General features: G+C 33.7%; 1 non-coding gene across 1 annotated transcript; it reads left to right on the top strand.

The window, feature by feature from the left end:
• Positions 1-11,398: 11,398 nt before the first annotated feature.
• Positions 11,399-11,505, top strand: LOC139845878 (small nucleolar RNA R71). Its single transcript, XR_011758632.1, has one exon. It is a non-coding gene; the product is annotated as a small nucleolar RNA R71 (small nucleolar RNA).
• The last annotated feature ends 9,647 nt before the right edge of the window (positions 11,506-21,152 follow it).

The following is a 21,152-nucleotide window of genomic DNA, read 5'->3' as shown; positions in this document are numbered from 1 at the left end:
CTCACTTACTAAATAAGTCTAACGGAGAAGGAGGTTGTCCACTTAAACTTTATACATCAATACTTCAGTGAATAACATACTAGAAAGGTTTCGGAAAGGTTTCATGTGAATAATAAATGTTAAAGACCTTGGGTGAAAAATTTACCAAGTTAGGACCAAAGATGTAAAACTTCAAAAATATAGGGACCAAACTTGTAATTTTTTCAATAGAATAAATTACAGCAAAATGAGTATGGAAATAAATCATAATAGGAATGTGGGACCTGCAAGGAAAATTCAAATGAGAATAACAATAGTCCACCGAATTAAAAATGTACCAGGCTCCTATAAGGGTGAAACAAGAAAACCAAAGGACAACAAGTGGGACCCAGCTGTCAAAAGTTCACCAAAATTACAATATTTGCCATCGTCACTTTCATCAGATCTGTTTCTATTTTCTTCCCAAACGCAAACCATATAAACCCTAATTCAAACATACGAAATTCATTAAATCTTCACCAAAATTCATAAAAATTTGCAGGAAGCACCATTAGGACCCGGTAAACATTAACCCATTATCAGATTTTTAAACAAACACCCAAAATTGCAGACTTAATCGATCTCAGATCCAAAAAATTCGTAATAAGAAAAATTGATAACTTGATGAATACTTCGAATACGAATCTGAGATTTTACATACGCATCCACGAGATGATTTTCAACCTTTCTATTTAAACACTTTTCTTTAATTCGATCTAGATCTCAAAAACCCATAAAAAGTCAACAAAAGTCAACTGCGAGATCTAAAAACGAATTTGCAGCAAAATTAACGTCTTTAACATTCGATCTAATCAAGAGCTCGGTTGAACCAGCTCTGATACCAATTTGTTGGTCTGGTTAAGGATCAAAAACAACCATGAACGAGCAAAATCAAAGACGGAAGAGATAAACACGATGAATCAAACATAAATCAATATTATTAATATGAACGTTAAACTTACAATTGATTTAAACTGAGAAACATCGGTGGCCAGGGGAGATCGAGCATGATCTCCCCTATCCACAGGATTGCCAAATGCGGCTGTCCCAAATTAGGGTTTAGACTCCTGATCTCTTAACCCTAAAGACACACATAAACTGATATATATAGACGACCTAGACTTAGGTTGCCCTAATGGGCCTATCGACATGAATAGACCAACAGTTACATATGCTCCTATAACTGATCAGTTTCACGCGTGTATATAAACTAGGTGTACAATGTAAGGATAGACGTTATTCGCCCAGTGACGGCCATACAAAATATGCATCAACAGCCGTGTTAGAAGATTTACAAGATATGTCATTAAACATGGTCTAAAATTCTAAAAGGACTTGAATTTGTTAATGTAATTTATATATACTTGTTCTGTTATCGGTATAAATAGGCAAAAAAATGAATCTATAGTCGTAAAAAAGTTTTTCTTTTTCTTTCGACACATATTACCCCAAGTCAAAACTCATTTTTATTGATACATCTCGGAAACAATGATATTTTGTTTTTCTATTTATATGCTAACTTTTTTAGTGGTAATATCTTTTTGTATGTATTGATAAATTTAACTTTCGTAAAGCTCATTATTATATCTCGAATATAGATTTTTAAATTAATGAGACGGTTTGCTTAATATCAAAACCAAATAAAGTTAAAGCTCATTTTATATTCTTAACTTTTATAAAGCTCATTATTATATCTTGTCGATTCATTCCTCCAAAATTAACATCAGCTCACAAAACCAGCTTTACAAGGGTCAATTTTCTCACAAACTCAAGTCCAAAATTACTATAATATACATCGGTCATCTAGCTTCCCAAGTCAATCCCTTCATCCTCTCCAATACTTTTCAAAAGTACGGTACCATTGGACGAATTTCTTGAAAAAAGGATTGAAATTTCACGTTCATCAAATTTTCAAAATCGAACACAAGCAGAAGATGTTGGATACGATATGAATGGTATGATCGTATTTGGTCAACGTCTATTTGTTGGCTATGCTAGGACTGGGATGAGAATGCCAAACAATTACAGTCAGGCAAGGAAAGCTAACCATTACAATCCCCCTTCGTTCACTGAATTATTACCAGATGAAGCACTAACTTATACTATCAGTATGTCAACGTTGTTGGCGGATCGTATATCCATAACCAATGATAAAGTGCTTCGCTAGTCGAAAACCAGAAAAATACAACTTAAATATGTAAGTTTATGGGTGAGTTTGGTTGTGTTATACATTGTCTTCATTCTGTAGGTCATGATAGAGCAGTTCATGGTCCTACTTTGAGTGAATATGAATTCCCAACGGTTCAGCCAATCAAAGATAAGAAGGGTCTTTTTTCAAAATTTGTTTGGTTGAAGATTATTGGGCTTCCTTATGTTGGTGCATGAATCCCCAGCCGTAGTTTATCTTTACGTTTAATACATTCGGTTATGTAATAATGTTTACTTGTGACTATTGATTACGTTTGTGATTGTGTGTACTTAATATGTTAAATAATCAATATGTTAAACTGCACACACAGTCTATCGAGTGTGTGTACACACTCGACCAACTGTGTTACTTAGTCGACCGACTGAGAGACACACTCGACCGAGTGTGTCTGACCTGCAGTGTATATACGGGATGAGACATCTTGGTTGAGGTTGATCATCCCATTTATCCTAGTCGACTTGTTTTCATCTCCAAAGAACCCTAACACCATATACCACCGAAATATATTGTTTAGGCGTCGATCTAATCTAGTTCTTATCCTAGGTTTGATCTATTCGATCCCGATACGACCCATATCTCGGTTTTACCCTATTCTAGTGAATTCCGCTTCTAGGATAGTTAGCAAGCGACCTAAGATCCGTGAATAAACGTGTACAAAGTGGTATCAGAGCTGGAGTCTCTGGTTTTGCTTGATCAAAATCGTTTTTGGGTTAAAAAGTTGATGTTTTTGGTGTTTTTTTTTGTGTTTTAATCATTTAATCGCTTTTTCTACGTTATAGTTGGTGTTTTCGTTGTCAAAAGGTGTTTCTGGAGTCTTTTCCATTGTTCTCTATGTTTTGGTTTAGTGTTTTTCATCAAAAATCGATAGAAGAATCGATTTTGGTCTAGAAAACCCTAATAGTCGACCTGCATCTGTCAAGAACACACTCGGCCGTGTGTGTCTTGACAACCGACCATGTGAGTCCTTAGATTGACCGATTGAGGTAGTAAACCGACCATGTGTCTTTCAGTTAAACCGTGTGAGTTTCCTTAAGTCAATCGGCCGTGTGAGTTCAGTCACTCGGCCGTGTGAGATATACAATCGACCGAGGGAGATAAACAATCGGTCGTGTGAGTTTGTAATACCAAAGGCTTATTGAGTAACGAAGTGCTGCCCAAATTTTGTCAGAAAATCGATCGTGTTAGTCATATAATCGACCGTGTGTCTCATACAATCGACCGTGTGTCTCATACAATCGACCGTGTGTCTAAGACAATCGACCGTGTGTCATTAATCAGAAATTTCATTAATCTTGAATTTAATCCTAACTAATTTAAAATGTCGAACACTAATGAACAAGTAATAAACGAATACAGTGCATTGGTGATTGCTCCAGGACTACAAAAACTGTTACTAAATGAGAATGAGTCTGGAACTTCCAATAAGGTTCCCAAGCTTGACAACCTAAAGGACTTTTTAGACTGGAAGGCGCGTTTTATGATATCTTTGAATGGTATAGATTCTAGACTATGGGAGTTTATTGAGTGGTACGCTCAACTTACTCAGGTACTGTCTAATTAGATCTTCTCACAGTTCAAGAACAGAAATAAGACCTCGTATACCCTTTGGCTTGCTCTTTAATCAGCCACAGAAGGAACAGCCACTTACCGTGCCACTAAGGGTAAGGTTCTCAAAGATGAATGGAGAGTGTTTGGTGCTCTACCTTCCGAGTCTCTTGGAAAAACTTTGGAGAGATATCGTCTGCTGGTTGCTGAAATGGCAGATTATGGAATTGATTTATCTGATGAGAAAGCAGTTAGAGTTTTGAAAGACGGTCTTCCTGAGAAATGGGACAATGACATTGAAAAGATTCAGAATAGGTACATTGCATCAGGTCGTACGTTAACCTTGACAGCTTTTACTTCCAAGTTGATGGAAAAGGATATTCAGGTTGAGGTAAAGAGAAAGAGACTTGGTACTGTAGCTGGTTCGTCCATTATTGGGTCATCTTCGGGAAATCATGCTCCTTTGCAAATAGCTTACATTTCCATCAATGCATCACAGATCTCGGCTCCAGTATCAGACTCTGGTTATTTCAATGTCAAATCTCAAGCACAGAAATCAACTACTAAACTGACTGATTCAAGCATTCTACAACAGACTCAATCACCAGTGATCAAGACGGAAAATATCAAGAAAAGGCCTCTAGAATTGATTCAATGATATGATAAGTGGGCAGATAATCAATGGTCATCTGGAGAATGAGGATTATGATCAGATTGATGAGGATGAGATTGAAAGAATGGACATCCTGTTTGCTATGGGAAGTGTGGTGAGACGTGCTAGGAAGTATTTGAAAAGAACAGGTCAGAGTACTTTGAGTCTGAACCGCAATACTAAGTTTGGTTTTGATATGTCCAAAGTGAGATGCCATAATTGTGATGAACTTGGTCATTTCAAGAGGACATGCACAAGACCACCTAAGCCTGATTTTCATAATCCTTTTCATAACACTTCAATTGAGGTGACTTCTGGACATGCTGGTCCGACAGTGAACAAAGAAGCAACTTCTAGTGGTCAATCCAAAGCTTTGACTACTACATATGCTGATAAAGTATGTGATTGGTCGATCTCAGTTGATGCTGAAAAAGCTAACGTGCTTTTTGTTGGTAAGAGTGAAGCTGAAATAGAAGAAGAAAGGATTATCAGAAGAAATGCTGGTTGTATAGGTAAAGATGATCCTGCTTGCACATGCTATGTCTGCAAATGGGATGCACGTAAGAAAAGGGTTGAAGCGGTAATGAAGATGTGTCTTAGAAAGAGAATTAGTGACAGGTTGTATGATAAGTTCATCAAATCCAAGGATCTGTCTGATCTTGAATTCATAACTGACTCTTCAGATGACGATGAATCCTCAGGAATGAGTTGTCCTACGGGAACCTGGTTTAGAAAAGAACTTGCACATTTAATCAAGGGTGATGTTGAAGGTTGATGTGTGCGAGTTGTAGTACGAAATAGTATTATTTTTATTACAAAATATGATACAATTTACACAAGTTTTATTTATTTATATAGATGGAATATACTTAAATCTTGCTACAACACTTATAGACAGTGTACCTAATCGTAGAGTAGTGTAGTTTTTAGTAAGTCCGGTTCGTTCCACAGGGAGCTAGCCGAGTTTAACGCTATATTTTTTTACAACTATATTTATATAAAATATATATAATTATATATAGTAATATTATTATAAAAGGGGGTTTTTACCGTTTAATGACCGGTTTGTCGATTTTATATTTTAAGCGTAAAGATAAATGACGATAATATAAATGACAAAATTAAAATTGCGATAAAGTAAATTGCAGTAATTAAAATGACAGTAAATAAAGGTACGATGAAATATGAAATAAAAGTATTATGGTTATTTAAACTTCCGTAATCATGATGTTTGATGTTTTGATTTTAATTAATTGTTACCCGGGTTAATTGTCCTTTGTCCTGGTTAATTTGATACCTATCTGGTTTTTGTCCATAATAGTCCATCGGTCATAATTATAAAATGCTCGTCAAATTAACCTTATTCCCGAAGTCAAATATTCCAACTAATTAGGGATTCGAACTATAACAAGGTTTTAATACTTTGTTAATAATTACACCAGGTTATCGACTGCGTGTAATCCAAGGTTTTAATACTTTGTTAACAATTACACCAATTATCCTTGTATGTAATCCACCCCTGTTTTAATGAGATATGAATATTAATTTACCCACTTGATCAGAATGAATAATCAATTACCCAACCCGAATAATTAATTAAATGATAGTAAAAGATGTCGTATAAACGTCATTAAATAGGACATACATAATCATTTTAATAATTATTAGATTAACTAATTTGAAGATAGGTTCGACAGATTCTAATGAGTTGTCATTCGATTAGACAATACCCCCCATCTATTAATAGTCAATAGTCCAATGTCCACAAGTGTCAGTCTTTTGTCCAAACCCTAATTATGGTACAAAATCCAATAACCCATCTTAATATTTAGCCCAACATCACAATTACTTCGGCTCAAATAAGCATAATAATAACTTAGTTACGAGACATTAATTTAAAAAGGAAGAACATAGCTTACAGTGATTATTTATTACGTAGCGTTACATGGACAGAGTTCCGACTTAAAACCCGTAAAACATTGCTTACAATAACCCAACTAAACCATAATTTATTATTAATCTTAAATTAAAATTATAATTATAATAAATATATTACATATATAGAAGAGAGATTGATATTGGTGTGTACTCATTCGTCTGAATTCGCTGGCCTTTTATAGATGTATCCTAAATTTGGAAGCCATGTGATCGCATGGCATTCCTTTGTTATTCCCATGCGATCACATGGACAGGCTGGCCAGCACTCTCTCTTGATTAAAACGTGGGCTGCTCGAATAATTTAATATATATAATATAATATATATAATTTTATATAATTATATATATATTATATTATATTCTTGTGCAATGTTGACTTGTAATTTTAGGTCCGTTGACTCTCGCGTTGATGCTCGGTTTATGTCTCGGTTCCGGATTTTCGAACGTCCTTTCGTACGCGTAGATATCTTGTACTTTGCGTTCCGTGACTTGTACTCTTGTCATTTTTAGACGTTTCTCATCAATAAATTGAACAACTTGAATTATATCTTGTACATTTGAGCTTTTTGGTCATTTGCGTCTTCAAATCGTCGTTTTCTTCTTTTGTCTTCGCACTTATTTATTTAAATGAATATTACATAAAAATAGAACAATTGCAACTAAAAACTTTACATATTGGGATGATATTGCGACTAAATATATGTTCATTTGGAGCACTATCAAATATCCCCACACTTGAACATTGTTTGTCCTCAAGCAATACAGAACTTGAAATTAAATCACACTTCACTCTAATCACTTTTTTATTCTCACACTTTATACATCAGTGATTTTGATACGCCGGTATAAACAATGATAGTAACAATGTGGTTTACAGTCCTACATGACTATGAAAATTTAGATCCTTTAAGGAAATTGAATCTTTATGAAAATATTTAATCTTTTAAAAATTCAATCTTGCTTTTACCCTAGATAAGTTTTTTGGAATAACCCTTCACAGGTGTTTGCAAATTATTTTTGTGGGTTTTGTGGGTTTCAGATTTTAAAATTTTAGCTCAAAACTTGCGGTTTTGTGTCACCCACGTGCTAATCCTTGTATTAGGAAAGCAACACGTCCAGTATACTTGCTTCGTATATTACCTTTCGGTAAACTACCGTCCGGTTGTAAAGGAAAGCGTTGAACAAGCAACTGTTAAGGCAATGTCTAATGACATGCAGATGTTCATGGTCCACAACGTGTCGGATGCAATTACTATCCTTTGTAGGAGAAATAGTAAAGATCACCCTATAATTTTTCGGTCTGGCACAAGGTCCTGTCTTCGACCATGCTATGCAACCACCGTTCTTACGGTTGACACCCGATTTGGTTTAGGTGACCTAATGAATTCCAGGTGAATTCCTAGGATTTTACGTTCAATGGTAATGAATGCATTGAAAATAGGTTTTCAGAAAACAAATCGGTTTTAATTTGATCAAAATATTTTCTCGTTCAAGCTCGAGTTTAGATATCATTGAATTTCATGAGTTTGTAATTCTCAATCTTTAAGGTCAATCTCAAGGATTGAGTAATATCAGTCTTAAAAGCTGATTTTTAATCTTTAAGGAGATTATCCTTTCTGGGGGTCTGATTCATTAGTTTTATCAAGCTAATTTGCACGGCGCCCTCCCCATTTTACGAGACAGATCCTCTCATAGCTAGGATAAGTCGGACCACTTGGCGAGCCTGTTTGATGCTGAGGTCTATGGATTTTCTGCTGATTTTAGAGATGACTTTTCTAGATTTTTCGTTAACCTACAGCTGGTCTGGATGACAACTTCCTGACCTAAATCAAGAAGCGCGTTTCTTTTTCGGAAGACTTTACTTCCTTTTAATGATGTAATTGATTCATCGTGTAGATCCATCTATTCTTTCAAAGGTATTACAATAAATCTGGTAAAACTGATTAGTTTAGTCCAAAGCAAAAGTACCTGCAATAATCTGTACCAAATATGTGATATGTGTTTTAAAGAACTTGGTAAATTATTCCCACACTTAGCTTTTATTTATTCTTTTCTTTGCCTTTTTATTCTCTTCTATTCCATTTTAAATGAATTCAAGCGTTTTGGGTTGTTTCTCCATTTATGTTCTCTCCGAGGTAACAATAATTTCGGCATTAACACCTAGTTTTATCGTTCATAAATATGTATAAACATGATTTTGAATTCATTTTGTTGAAAAATTTTCAAAATTTCACAAAATTTGGCAATTAAACTAAGTGTAAACTCGAGAGAATTTATAACCCTTCCCCACACTTGAGATTATGCAATGCCCCCATTTGCATGAAATCAGACTATAATTATAAATTCATGAGGGTGATTAGTGTAGAAAAGTGATTAAAAATACCGAGTTTGCAAACATATTATTTTATATTACATTTGATATTTTGCGTCTTGTCGTCAAAATTAGTAGCTTTTGCTGAACTTTAATGTCAGTCTTTGAAAATGCGCTGTTTTACCCTGTTTTGTACATAAGATAAACTACAAACATACATAATATTTTTATTATTATTATTTTTTATAAAAACTTTATTTATTAAAACAATTTAAATGAATAATTTTTTAAAATTTTGTTTCCTTTTACTTTAGGTAGTTTCCGTATGTTTACCTAGTCCGTCCCTCGACAAAATTTAAAATTTTTCGTTAAAGCGATTGTTTTAAAAGCAAAGATTTTTGGGTTTTTTTAATTTTTTTGGTATACTTTAGATCAATAAAATTAAAAATAATCATAACAAAATTTTTCGCCCCGCCCTCGGGTAAAGCAATTTCGGTTCCATGACCTAGTCTTTAACTTACGACGAATTTTAGAAATCATTTTTTTTAACTTTATGAAATAAAGTAAATTTTTGTTTTTAAATTCACACAAAACTTAAATTTAAAAATGCATATTAAATTCATACAAAACCTACAAAACAAAAATTCCGAATGGGGGGAGAAAACTAGTTCTTTAGTGTCTGCTAGTGGAAAAGACCAATCGGATTGCATTCTCGGAACAACACGAGAACAGAACAACTAACTCTAGACAGTATTTTCTTTTTAGAACATTTGAATCTCCCCACACTTAGGTAACTGTGGTGTCGAAATTGTGATTAACTTCATCGTCAATTTTTCTTGGACCATAATCAACTTGCATATCTGTGACTTTTGCTTTAAGCCATTGGTCGAATTCCTGTGTAATATCCACAAATTCAACTAGTTTTGCCTTTTCTTTAGGCGATAAATTGGATACTAACTGGTTACATAACTTAAAGTTCCCCTTGATTCTAGCATCGCGAATCCGTTTAATAAGTTTCTTTATTGAAATATTAATAACGGGGTCATTTAATTTCGTATCAACAACGGGGTTCTTTGTTATCAAGTTATCATTAGGTGTTACTTCATTTTCCCCCCACTTAGGAGTTTTATTATTGTTAAGCACTACCGTTGGAGTTGGTAAAACAATATGGTTCTTACCAATCGTTTTTGTTGGTTCAACGGTTTTGGTTGGTGGAGATTTATCCTTTCGACTCACAAAGGTGATTGATTTTTCATCATTACTAAGTGTCATTCTACCCTCTCTTACATCAAATAACGCCCCGGTGGACGCTAAGAATGGTCGACCTAAAATTAGAGGAATGTTTGAGTCCTTTTCTATGTCAATGACAATAAATTCGACTAGAAAGGTTAAATTACCTACTTGAATGGGTAGATTGTCAGCAATTCCAACTGGGTGCCTAATGTTTTGATCAAAGAGTCGAACACTCATTTTTATTGGACTTAACTCACCTACTCCTAATCTCTTATATAATGAAAGAGGCATAACACTCACACTCGCACTTAAATCTGCTAGTGCATCATACATGACACAATCACTAAGTAGACAAGGAACAATAAATTCACCCGAATCACCCAACCTTGGTGGAAGTTTTAGTGGAACTATCTTTACCGGGTTTACTTCTACGGTTTTTGTTTCTTGCACTTTCTTATTCTTCTTCTTCTTTCCAGAGGTATCACAAACTTTATTACCTATTACTTTCTCATACTCAACTCCTTTTCTTGGAAACGGGATGGGTGGTCTGTATGGTGCCACCACTGGCTTTACATACTCGGGTGGTGGTGGTGGTGTTGTAACTTCTTCATTGTTACTTACATCGAAAACCTTCCCATCTTCTGGAGCTGGTTTTTCAGAATTTGTTGACACCATATTAACATTCTCATTCCAAGGATTTACTTCAGTATTACTCGGTAGCTTTCCTTGTTCCCTCTCACTCATCATGCTAGCAAGAGTACCTACGTGTTTTTCTAGATTCAAAATGGAAGCTTGTTGAGTTCTTAATGACTGATCAAACCTCTCATTCGTTTAGGTTTGAGATGTAATAAATTGTGTTTGAGATTCCATTAGCTTTGCCATCATTTCTTCCAGATTTGGCTTTTTCTCTTCGGTTTGTTGTGGTGGTTTATACAAGCTAGGTCTTTGTTGATTGAAAGTGTTGTTTTGATTTGGTTGGTTATTCAGACCTTGTTGGTTATACGAGTTATTGTTGGGTCCATTTGAATTGTAAAGAATGTTTTAATTTCAATTAAAGTTTGGCCTTGGCGGTTGATAATTATTTTGATAATTATTTCCCGGCCTTTGGTTCATGTAGGAAACATTCTCACGTTGTTTCATGGTTTGTTCAATGTGACAATCTTTCGTTAAGTGTGGTCCACCGCATTGCTCACAACTGATTCGTATTGCGTGAATATCTTTATTCATCTTTTCCATTCGTCTCTCGAAAGCATCTATTTTTGCAGAAATGGAATCAAAGTCATGGCTAGAATCGGCTCTAGCCGCTTTAGATGAACGAAAAATATCTTTTTCCTGGTGCCACTCATGTGAGTGGGAGGCTGTGTTATCAATAATTTTGTGAGCTTCGATTGCGGTTTTCTTCATAATGGAACCACCAGCTACTGTGTCGATGTCTTTTCGTGCAGCAACATCGACACCTTGGTAGAATATTTGTACTATTTGATAAGTGTCTAAACCGTGCTGAGGACATCCTCTCAACAACTTTTCGAATCTTTTCCACGCCTCATATAATGTTTCATTTGCCTTTTGCACGAACGTAACAATTTATCCTTGAAGTCTTACGGCTTTAGATGCCGGAAAGAATCTTTTAAGAAATTTCTCAACTAAAACATCCCATGTGTCAATCTCTCCTTCAGGTAACGATTCTAACCAATCTTTGGCTTCTCCCTTTAAAGTCCAGGGAAACAACATGATATAGATCTGTTCGAAGATGTTCGTTTGGATCTTCTTTTGGCGTACCACTATATTGACATTGATTAGTTACCATGTGTAGGATTTGTCCCTTGATTTCATAATCTGGCACATTAATATCTGGCTTAATAATGTCGTGACCTTGGCCCGTGCGTGTGGCTCTCATTCGGTCTTCCATATTTAGAGGTTCTGTTACTTCCATAATTGAATTTGTTGAATCTGAATCACTAGAGGATTCTGATTTAATGGTTTCTTCCTCGACAAAATCTGGATGTGTAATTTGTGGTTCCGGGGGAATGATTAGTGGTTCAGGATCTCTGAATTTTCCTTGAATATCCTCTGGGTTCTCAATTGTGAAATCGGGTTCAAAAAATGGATTATCGGAAATTTGAGTTGGAGAACTTGTTCGACTAGATGATGATTCTAAAGAAAAATCAATGGCGATTATATTAGCTAGATGTCTTGATCGGCTTACAGGTGGTGAACGTATAAAAGGTGGTGAACGTTTTGCTCGGTGCATTCACTGAATATCTTATTAGTTATAAAAATAAAAATTATATAAGTTATCAAATTAATAGACTTTTCTGCTTTTGCCCACGTTTCGACTAGCCAAAAGATGCAGCAGGGAGCCAGGATCCTTTAAGTCGGAAAATCCACAACTCAGCCACTAACAAATCCAACTATTGCTACGAACCAGAAAATTTTGGATGTCTATCAATTTAACCGCTTAAAATAATTTTTTGTCGAAATTTAAAGAAGATATAATCTATGTCCTAAAAACTAGAGCGTCGAAATGAAAAAGAAAAGCGCGTCGAAAAATAAGAGGTCGAAAAATAAAAGTCGAAAAATAATAATAATAAAATGCAGCGTTGAAACTTAAAAGCCTAAAAACTAAGAATTAAAACTTATGTCTAAAGGTATTAAAGCTTAAAGGAATTCTATATCAAAAATGGCAATTACTTAAAAGGTACTAAAATTTATAAACGGCGTCGCAAAATTTTAAAGCGCCTAAATCTTAATTCTAAAGAAAAAGCACTTAAGGGATTTTACGGCAAAACCTAAAAACTAGAAATATAAAAATAACTACGGTAAAATACTAAACTTAAAACTATATAGCGAACGATACGAAATAAACGATAAAAATACAAATTATAACTAAAATGATAAAAATACAAATTTCATAAAAATATTGTTTTTATATTATATTTTATAAAAATATTAATCTATATATTTAATAATAATATTAAAACTTAATATTACAAAATATAAATTAAAACTAAAAACTAATTAATATTATAACTAAACCCTAATAATAATTATTATTATAAAATTAAAACCCAACGTAATTAATGCAGTACAAGGTTTCTGGCCTGTCAGTGTCCCTCATGCGATCGCATGAATATTAGGCTTCGGTGTCATGCAATCGCATGACCCAAGATTCCTGAGTCCATCCGGGTTTTTAACAGGCTTCGGCCCAAATTTAATTTTAATTTTTTTTTATTTGATTTTTTTTTAATTTTCAAAATATTACAAAATATTTATATAATTTAAAATAAACTTATATTTTAAATCTAAAATTAAATGTACTTGTTAATATTATATATAAAATCTTAAAAATATATATATATTTTTTCTCTTTATTATTGTTAACACTTATTATAAATACAAAATATTTTTACGAAATAAGAAATAATATATTTTTACAAAAATATAGTTTACTAAAATATAGCGTAAAAATATAGCGTTTCGCCGGGTCCCCGGCAGCGGCGCCAAAAACTTGATGTGTGCGAGTTGTAGTACGAAATAGTATTGTTTTTATTACGAAATACGATGCAATTTACACAAGTTTTATTTATTTATATAGATGGGATATACTTAAATCTTGCTACAACACTTATAGGCAGTGTACCTAATCGTAGAGTAGTGTAGTTTTTAGTAAGTTCGGTTCGTTTCACAGGGAGCTAACCGAGTTTAACGTTATATTTTTTTACAACTATATTTATATAAAATATATATAATTATATATAGTAATATTATTATAAAAGGGAGTTTTTACCTTTTAATGACCGGTTTGTAGATTTTATATTTTAAGCGTAAAGATAAATGATGATAATATAAATGACAGAATTTAAATTGCGATAAAGTAAATTGCAGTAATTAAAATGACAGTAAATAAAGGTACGATGAAATATGAAATAAAAGTATTATGCTTATTTAAACTTTCGTAATCATGATGTTTGACGTTTTGATTTTAATTAATTGTTACTCAGGTTAATTGTCCTTTGTCCTAGTTAATTTGATACCTATCTGGTTTTTGTCCATAATAGTCCATCGGTCATAATTATAAAATGCTCGTCAAATTAACCTTATTCCCGAAGTCAAATATTCCAACTAATTAGGGATTCGAACTGTAACAAGGTTTTAATACTTTGTTAATAATTACACCAGGTTATCGACTGCGTGTAATCCAAGGTTTTAATACTTTGTTAACAATTACACCAATTACCCTTGTATGTAATCCACCCCTGTTTTAATGAGATATGAATATTAATTTACCCACTTGATCAGAATGAATAATCAATTACCCAACCCGAATAATTAATTAAATGATCGTAAAAGATGTCGTATAAACGTCACTAAATAGGACATACATAATCATTTTAATAATTATTAGATTAACTAATTTGAAGATAGGTTCGACAGATTCTAATGAGTTGTCATTCGATTAGACAATACCCCTCATCTATTAATAGTCAATAGTCCAATGTCCACAAGTGTCGGTCTTTTGTCCTAACCCAAATTATGGTACAAAATCCAATAACCCCATCTTAATATTTAGCCCAACATCATAATTACTTCGGCTCAAATAAGCATAATAATAACTTAGTTACGAGACATTAATTTAAAAGGGAAGAACATAGCTTACAGTGATTATTTATTACGTAGCGTTACACGGACAGAGTTCCGACTTAAAACCCGTAAAACATTGTTACAATAACCCAACTAAACCATAATTTATTATTAATCTTAAATTAATATTATAATTATAATAAATATATTACATATAGAGAAGAGAGATTGATATTGGTGTGTACTCATTCGTCTGAATTCGCTGGCCTTTTATAGATGTATCCTGATTTTGGAAGCCATGCGATCGCATGGACAGGATGGCAAGCACTCTCTCTTGATTAAAACGTAGGCTGCTCGAATAATTTAATATATATAATATAATATATATAATTTTATATAATTATATATATATTATATTATATTCTTGTGCAATGTTGACTTGTAATTTTAGGTCCGTTGACTCGCGCGTTGATGCTCGGTTTATGTCTCGGTTCTGGATTTTTGAACTTCCTTTCGTACGCGTAGATATCTTGTACTTCGCGTTCCGCGACTTGTACTCTTGTTATTTTTAGACGTTTATCATCAATAAATTGACCCACTTGAATTATATCTTGTACATTTGAGCTTTTTGGTCATTTGCGTCTTCAAATCGTCGTTTTCTTCGTTTGTCTTCGCACTTATTTATTTAAACGAATATTACATAAAAATAGAACAATTGCAACTAAAAACTTTACATATTGGGATGATATTGCGACTAAATATATGTTCATTTGGAGCATTATCAAAGGTACTGATGAGAAGGTAGTCACGGTGACAAGTTCGGATAATTCTGCTAAAGTTGAGGGCAAAGAAGGTTATAATGCTGATTATTCAGACAGTTCAAGTTCAGAGTCAGAATCAAAATCAGATACAGATTAGCAGGATGGTAGAAAAGATTACGCGTTCATGGCTAACACATCCAGCAATGACAAGGTATGTAATGATTCAAATTCTTTATGTTTAAAATGCACCGATCTTGAACAGGAAATAGCTAGACTTGAATGTGTGGTCTCTAAGCTTAACGAGATACCTGCTACTTGTGAAACTTGTCCGAAACTTAGACTTGAAATTAAGAACTTGAGTCTAGAAAATCAGACACATAGAAAGAACTATGATGATGCTCTTTTCTACCTTAATAAGCAGAAAGAGTATGTTGATGTTATTAAGTCCTTAGAGAATCAGGTAGGTCATTTAAAATCAACAATTGTAGATGATGAGAAAGCGATACACCTATATTTGTGCCAGATAGAAGCACTTAAGGCTGAAAAAGATTAATACAAATTAAAATATGAGTCAGAAAAGGCTAGGATTGATAATTGGCAGAGAATGTCATACGTGACACAAACCTTGAAACATCCCAAAAACCAAGGGATATGCTACAATCAGGTTGCTCCACCGCTTTTAGGAGAGTTTATCAATAAACCTGTTGAGAAGAATAGGGATCCGGTTGTAGAACCAAAGTATGGTAAGCCTGAGAAAATTTCTGTAGAGAGTAAAAGTGAGTCTGGTGAGGGTAAAAAGCCATTAGATGTTGTTTATGAGACGGAGTCCGACACTGATGTCGACACTGAAAAGGACGGGAAACCCTTTGTAGTTGTAACTAAACCAGTTACAATTTTGAAGAATCCAAATAATGAAGCGAATAGGAGTGAAAGTCAAAAGACTGAGAAGAGGAGTGTTAGTAAGCCAAAACAATCTAGGAAGAAAAACACTCAGCACACCCCTGTTACGTTTATTAAGGATAGCAGTACTGTGAATTCTCAGATTGTTGATCCCAAAACTGAACTTCCACCAAAAGGTGAGGGTTTAAATTTAGGAAGGGCGACGAAATATATTCTGTCTAATCGTAGACAGACTGTTAAACAACAAGTCACATCACCCACTCCAGCTAGGCAACAGAATAAACCCCCGAGGAGATAGTATTCAACTTCTAGGCGTCAAGTGCTAAATGCTAATGGCTTTGATAATGTTAACTGTTTCAATTGTGGGATGTTGGGACACAGGGCTATGAATTGCAAACCCATTCGACAGACACCACACAAGAAGATTGATCTTAGTCCCAAACGTACTTTTAATAGAATATCATCATCACCTGTGTTTAAACCTACTTCTGTCAATTCAACTGAAACAAAAGTTTTTCAAACAAATGACTATTACAGGAAACCATTACCAAAAAATGTTGTTTGGAAACGTAAATCATAAGTGAAAGGTGTCCAAAATTCTGAAGGTCCTTCTGGATCTAAGGGACAATGGGTGGAATTGCTAGTGGTTGGTGTTGATGGGAAACCCACTGCCATTCCGGCATGGGTGGCCCTTTCAAACTAATCTCCTTATTTTTGTGTGCAAGTCGCCTACAATCCTCGCTGCAGTACATGGATTGTTGATAGTGGGGCGTCCAGGCACATGACAGGGAACTTGTCCTTACTTTCTAATGTGAAAACAGTGGATGGAGGACCAGTTTCTTTTGCAGGTAGTGAAGGAGGTTTTATTACTGCGCAAGGGGTGATTGCTAATGAGAATGTCAGCTTTGATAAAGTTAATTTTGTGGAGTAAATGTCGAACAATTTGCTTTCAGTTTCACAGGTTGCTGACAAAATGTATACAGTTGCTTTTGATGATAAATTGTGTTATATCCTGAGAAAAGAATTCGTAATTCCGAAAGACATGATTCTGATGACTGCTCCTAGGTGCAAAGATCTCTATATCCTTGATATGTGTAAGGCTCATGTAGATGATGACAAAGTGATACACCTGTATTTGAGCCAGATAGAAGCACTTAAGGCTGAAAAAGATTCATACAAATTAAAATATGAGTCAGAAAAGGCTAGGATTGATAATTGGCAGATAATGTCATACGTGACACAAACCTTGAAACATCCGAAAAACCAAGGGATGTGCTACAATCAGGTTGCTCCACCGCTTTTAGGAGAGTTTATCAATAAACCTGTTGAGAAGAATAGGGATCCGGTTGTAGAACCAAAGTATGGTAAGCCTGAGAAAATTTCTGTAGAGAGTAAAAGTGAGTCTGGTGAGGGTAAAAAGCCATTAGATGTTGTTTATGAGACGGAGTCCGACACTGATGTCGACACTGAAAAGGACGGGAAACCCTTTGTAGTTGTGACGAAACCAGTTACAATTTTGAAGAATCCAAATAATGAAGCGAATAGGAGTGAAAGTCAAAAGACTGAGAAGAGGAGTGTTAGTAAGCCAAAACAATCTAGGAAGAAAAACACTCAGCACACCCCTATTACGTTTATTAAGGATAGCAGTACTGTGAATTCTCAGATTGTTGATCCCAAAACTGAACTTCCACCAAAAGGTGAGGGTTCAAATTTGAAATGTCCCGTTCTTATTAATTAAAAACGTTCCATATTAATTGATTTCTTTGCGAGGTTTTGACCTCTATATGAGACGTTTTTCAAAGACTGCATTCATTTTTAAAACAAACCATAACCTTTATTTCATAGATAAAGGTTTTAAAAAGCTTTACGTAGATTATCAAATAATGATAATCTAAAATATCCTGTTTACACACGACCATTACATAATGGTTTACAATACAAATATGTTACAACAAAATAAGTTTCTTGAATGCAGTTTTTACACAATATCATACAAGCATGGACTCCAAATCTCGTCCTTATTTAAGTATGCGACAGCGGAAGCTCTTAATAATCACCTGAGAATAAACATGCTTAAAACGTCAACAAAAATGTTGGTGAGTTATAGGTTTAACCTATATATATCAAATCATAATAATAGACCACAAGATTTCATATTTCAATACACATCCCATACATAGAGATAAAAATCATTCATATGGTGAACACCTGGTAACCGACATTAACAAGATGCATATATAAGAATATCCCCATCATTCCGGGACACCCTTCGGATATGATATAAATTTCGAAGTACTAAAGCATCCGGTACTTTGGATGGGGTTTGTTAGGCCCAATAGATCTATCTTTAGGATTCGCGTCAATTAGGGTGTCTGTTCCCTAATTCTTAGATTGCCAGACTTAATAAAAAGGGGCATATTCGATTTTGATAATTCAACCATAGAATGTAGTTTCACGTACTTGTGTCTATTTTGTAAATCATTTATAAAACCTGCATGTATTCTCATCCCAAAAATATTTGATTTTAAAAGTGAGACTATAACTCACTTTCACAGATTTTTACTTCGTCGAGAAGTAAGACTTGGCCACTGGTTGATTCACGAACCTATAACAATATATACATATATATCAAAGTATGTTCAAAATATATTTACAACACTTTTAATATATTTTGATGTTTTAAGTTTATTAAGTCAGCTGTCCTCGTTAGTAACCTACAACTAGTTGTCCACAGTTAGATGTACAGAAATAAATCGATAAATATTATCTTGAAACAATCCACGACCCAGTGTATACGTATCTCAGTATTGATCACAACTCAAACTATATATATTTTAGAATCAACCTCAACCCTGTATAGCTAACTCCAACATTCACATATAGAGTGTCTATGATTGTTCCGAAATATATATAGATGTGTCGACATGATAGGTCGAAACATTGTATACGTGTCTATGGTATCTCAAGATTACATAATATACAATACAAGTTGATTAAGTTATGGTTGGAATAGATTTGTTACCAATTTTCACGTAGCTAAAATGAGAAAAATTATCCAATCTTGTTTTACCCATAACTTCTTCATTTTAAATCCGTTTTGAGTGAATCAAATTGCTATGGTTTCATATTGAACTCTATTTTATGAATCTAAACAGAAAAAGTATAGGTTTATAGTCGGAAAAATAAGTTACAAGTCGTTTTTGTAAAGGTAGTCATTTCAGTCGAAAGAACGACGTCTAGATGACCATTTTAGAAAACATACTTCCACTTTGAGTTTAACCATAATTTTTGGATATAGTTTCATGTTCATAATAAAAATCATTTTCTAAGAATAACAACTTTTAAATCAAATTTTATCATAGTTTTTAATTAACTAACCCAAAACAGCCCGCGGTGTTACTACGACGGCGTAAATCCGGTTTTACGGTGTTTTTCGTGTTTCCAGGTTTTAAATCATTAAGTTAGCATATCATATAGATATAGAACATGTGTTTAGTTGATTTTAAAAGTCAAGTTAGAAGGATTAACTTTTGTTTGCGAACAAGTTTAGAATTAATTAAACTATGTTCTAGTGATTACAAGTTTAAACCTTCGAATAAGATAGCTTTATATGTATGAATCGAATGATGTTATGAACATCATTACTACCTTAAGTTCCTTGGATAAACCTACTGGAAAAGAGAAAAATTGATCTAGCTTCAACGGATCCTTGGATGGCTCGAAGTTCTTGAAGCAGAATCATGACACGAAAACAAGTTCAAGTAAGATCATCACTTGAAATAAGATTGTTATAGTTATAGAAATTGAACCAAAGTTTGAATATGATTATTACCTTGTATTAGAATGATAACCTACTGTAAGAAACAAAGATTTCTTGAGGTTGGATGATCACCTTACAAGATTGGAAGTGAGCTAGCAAACTTGAAAGTATTCTTGATTTTATGAAACTAGAACTTTTGGAATTTATGAAGAACACTTAGAACTTGAAGATAGAACTTGAGAGAGATCAATTAGATGAAGAAAATTGAAGAATGAAAGTGTTTGTAGGTGTTTTTGGTCATTGGTGTATGGATTAGATATAAAGGATATGTAATTTTGTTTTCATGTAAATAAGTCATGAATGATTACTCATATTTTTGTAATTTTATGAGATATTTCATGTTAGTTGCCAAATGATGGTTCCCACATGTGTTAGGTGACTCACATGGGCTGCTAAGAGCTGATCATTGGAGTGTATATACCAATAGTACATACATCTAAAAGCTGTGTATTGTACGAGTACGAATACGGGTGCATACGAGTAGAATTGTTGATGAAACTGAACGAGGATGTAATTGTAAGCATTTTTGTTAAGTAGAAGTATTTTGATAAGTGTCTTGAAGTCTTTCAAAAGTGTATGAATACATATTAAAACACTACATGTATATACATTTTAACTGAGTCGTTAAGTCATCGTTAGTCGTTACATGTAAATGTTGTTTTGAAACCTTTAGGTTAACGATCTTGTTAAATGTTGTTAACCCAATGTTTATAATATCAAAAGAGATTTTAAATTATTATATTATCATGATATTATGATGTACGAATATCTCTTAATATGATATATATACATTAAATGTCGTTACAACGATAATCGTTACATATATGTCTCGTTTCAAAATCATTAAGTTAGTAGTCTTGTTTTTACATATGTAGTTCATTGTTAATATACTTAATGATATGTTTACTTAGCATAATATCATGTTAACTATTTATATAACCATATATATGTCATCATATAGTTTTTACAAGTTTTAACGTTCGTGAATCACCGGTTAACTTGGGTGGTCAATTGTCTATATGAAACCTATTTCAATTAATCAAGTCTTAACAAGTTTGATTGCTTAACATGTTGGAAACATTTAATCATGTAAATATCAATCTCAATTAATATATATAAACATGGAAAAGTTCGGGTCACTACAAAATTTAGGAAGGGCGACGAAATATATTCTATCTAATCGT

This window comes from Rutidosis leptorrhynchoides, chromosome 4 (genome assembly GCF_046630445.1).
Source record: "Rutidosis leptorrhynchoides isolate AG116_Rl617_1_P2 chromosome 4, CSIRO_AGI_Rlap_v1, whole genome shotgun sequence".
Taxonomy (NCBI): Eukaryota; Viridiplantae; Streptophyta; class Magnoliopsida; order Asterales; family Asteraceae; genus Rutidosis; species Rutidosis leptorrhynchoides.
Note: the sequence above shows the minus strand (reverse complement) of the source record. Positions and strands in the feature narration are given on the sequence as shown.